At 40.3% G+C, this 3,455-nt stretch overlaps 1 pseudogene; it reads right to left on the bottom strand.

Moving 5' to 3' along the window:
• Positions 1 to 1,654: 1,654 nt before the first annotated feature.
• Positions 1,655 to 3,254, bottom strand: LOC126956170 (non-histone chromosomal protein HMG-14-like; annotated as a pseudogene).
• Positions 3,255 to 3,455: the final 201 nt, after the last annotated feature.

Genomic DNA, 3,455 nt, shown 5'->3' with positions numbered 1-3,455 from the left:
CTGACTTTGTGAGAGAAGAATGGCATTCCTTTAAAGAATGCTGTACTCTGTTCTCATCATCCGGATGACTTGATCACCCAGGTCCAGAGAGATACAGATAGAACCTGAAAAACACTACCTAGCTTGCCTGTAGTAGCTGTATGCTGGTCAAATCACCTAGCATTAGAGTGAGAAGAGCCTATGACTAGCAGGCAAACATTTTGCAGATACAGTAGCTTAGGGGCTCTTACTAGGAGTGTGTCCCCTGGGACAACATTCAGCCATCCACAATATTCTTATCATTCCCCATAACGATGACTACACATCTATAGAAAAAGGTGGGGTGAGGGAATTGAAGCAATTGCCTTAGGTGACTCAATTGAACAACCTATTTTGTCACAATTACTTTATGTTTTCTTTGTAAATATAAGCTTATGGCCTGAATTACCAAGTTCATTTCTCCAGAATTCCATTTCCTCTTCCTATGTAGACACAGCTAATGTATTCAAATTGAGACATATTCCACAAGTAATAGTGCCCAGTTCTAGTTCTTGGTGATGTATCTTTTTGATAAAATTTAACTGTCTGAGAAGTAGAGTTTAGTCAGTTCTATTATAATTGGTCAAGAGTTACCAGGTGCTAGTCAGGAGCTCTTTCCCTCCTCAATTCATTTCTTTGGCTATACATTATTGATGTCATCTGAGCAGAATAACACTTTGAGAAGATATACATAAGGTTAGCTTAATTTATACTTGTCTGCTTTAAGTATCCCACTGTTCACAGAGCCAGTGGTATTTTTATCTTCAAAATCCAAACCTGCTAGAATGGAATTTCTGCTAATTTCCCAAAGAACATTTCACCAGAACCTCTATCTTTAAGATCTAAGTTTAGTATTTGCCTCAGAACACATCTGAACTACTTTCAAAAGACCCTTAAAACTGATCAAACTGATCACATAACACACATCTTCCTATTAGCCCAATGCTGCTTCTCTCCTTTTCTAAAACAGGATTTTACTGCCCATCTCTTTTTTCTTCTGATAGTACCTTCCCCCAACCCCACCATTAGACTTTCTGTTTGTTTGTGTTGTTTGTTTCTGCTGGATAAACACACTTGCTCTAAATTATCTTTGGCACTCTTGCTCAGCAGGACATGAAGACTCTGCCTTCTAGCCTCCAGCAATTAAGGGACCACGGGAACTCTAAAGACTGATGATGGCATTTGTCCTAAGAAGAGTTGTGCAAGAAGAGCTTCCCCTACTCTTCACTGGAGAGTAGAGAAAAGAGCCAACCACTCAGCTGGTTCTGACCTTCTTCTCAGACATTAGTGCCATTTCCTGCTATTTCCATACTTTTCAACATGGATGAGGCATCTAACATTCTCATGTTTTTCTTTCCTGCTTGCACTTACTTCAGGTGTTTGTTTTTTACGATGAGGAGCGGAAATAACTTAGACATAAGAAAACATGAAAGACGTTGTATGCCCTCCTATCTTATCTTTTCATTTCTGTGTCTCTGGCTGTCTTTTTGGGCTGTGTAGTTCGGTAAGCCCCCATTCAAGTCAGAATGGGCTAAGTTATGCCGCAGTAACAAACAACCATACAATTATATTGTTATTAAAATAACAAAGACTTTATTCACACTACAGGTGCATAATGAGAGAATAGGATCCACCCCACATGTCTTCAGTGTAGACCCAGGTTACCAGGAACACTACTGTGCACTATAGCAGAGAGAAAGAGAGCTCTGGAGAGTCTTGGATTGGTCAAGTGCCGTGGCCCAGAAATGATACATATCACCTCTGCTTCCACCTCATTGCCGACATCATGCACATCATCCTTCCAACAAGGATTACACCAAGGCAAACAGACAAGACGCCAGTGGATGCCTGAAACTGCTGATAGTACCAAACCTTATGTTTTTCCCATCTGGCAACTGAGATGGCTACTAACTGGCTGATGAGTGGGCATCTAAAGCATGGAGACACTGGACAAAGAGAGGATTCATATCCCTGGTGGGACAGACTGGGAAGATCAGAGACTTCATTGCAATACTCAGAATGGCTCACAATTTAAACTTATGAAGTGTTTATTTCTGGGATTTTCTATTTAATTTTTTTTCATAATTGAGATTTTATTGGTTGAGGATCAGTACAGACATTTCAATTTGTACACAATTCTTAACATATGTAATGAAATTCTAAAAAGCCATGTATTGTAATTCTTTTTTAAAGTTATTCCAGTGACTTTCCAACGTAAAATTTGGAAGCAAATTTTCCTTAAGAGGCTATCAAGTACCAGTATCTTCACATGTTGATCAGCTGTTACATATGGCCCATCAGTTCACAACTGAATAGCATGTACACTACATATTCAAATCTGTAATCTTTCACAGCACAGTAACAAAGTCATCAGGAAAACAGGACTACCACAACCAAAGATGTCACAGAGTGCACACAATTCTGACAGGGAGCTCCATGAACAAGGAGTGGTTTTCTTTAGGAAACGATTCTACTAAAAAACATGAGAATAGAAGTAAAATAAAATGTTCAAGACATTAAATGTGGGACTGACTCCATATTGCCATTTAATATACATTCTAGGATATAAAAACTAACCCCCCATCTATGGAATGTTAAGCTGACACCCGAGACAGTCAACGCCTCCCATAATTCAATATCCCACACTATTTTCTAGTTGTACCAAAAAATAAACAACCAGCAAATGATTTCACCTCTTAAAAAAAAGCATTTACACTTAAAAAATGGGATGAGGTGGGATTCCCTCCTTCTTAAAAATGTTTCTAGAGCTACTAAAAAACTTTCATTTACAAAATAGTTGATAAAAATATTCCTCTGGATTGTACAAGAAGGGACACAGGGACCACTGGTAAGACATGGTATATGGTATTAATCAGACTTGGCTTCTTTCTCTCCTGCTTCATCAGAGGCGGCACTCTCCTCAGTTTTCATTTCCCCGTTTTCTGCAGGTGAATCTTCTTTAGTTTCTTGGTTAGCCACTTCGGCCTGTTTTCCCTTTGCTCCCCTTTTCCCTTTGCTCCCCTTTTCCCTTTTGTTTGCACTTTTTTGTCTGAAGATTTATCCTTCGCTGCTGCCTTTTTCAGCTTCACTTCCACTTTTGCAGGAGGTTTAGCTGACAACTGCCCGGATCTCCTCTTGGGCTCTTCCTCGGCGGCCCCTTCGGCAGAGCTGACCTGCGGGGACAAGGAGACGCGCCAATCTCCATTTAATATTTTTAGACTTCGGTTGACTGCCATTTACTATGGGTAACAGCCCTGACAAATGAAAACTCAGATAAGGGGACTACTGTGCAGGGCTGTGGGCATCTACAGTGGGGGATGGCTGGAAATGCTTGATGAACAGCATGAATGGCGATCACATGCCCTCAACCGAATCAATGGGGACATCTTTTTCTGTCTTACAAAGAAGGCCTTTTGCGTCTTCTCTCACATTACCTA

The sequence above is a fragment of the Macaca thibetana genome, chromosome 6 (genome assembly GCF_024542745.1).
Source record: "Macaca thibetana thibetana isolate TM-01 chromosome 6, ASM2454274v1, whole genome shotgun sequence".
NCBI lineage: Eukaryota > Metazoa > Chordata > Mammalia > Primates > Cercopithecidae > Macaca > Macaca thibetana.
This window is presented reverse-complemented; position numbering and strand designations above follow the sequence as displayed.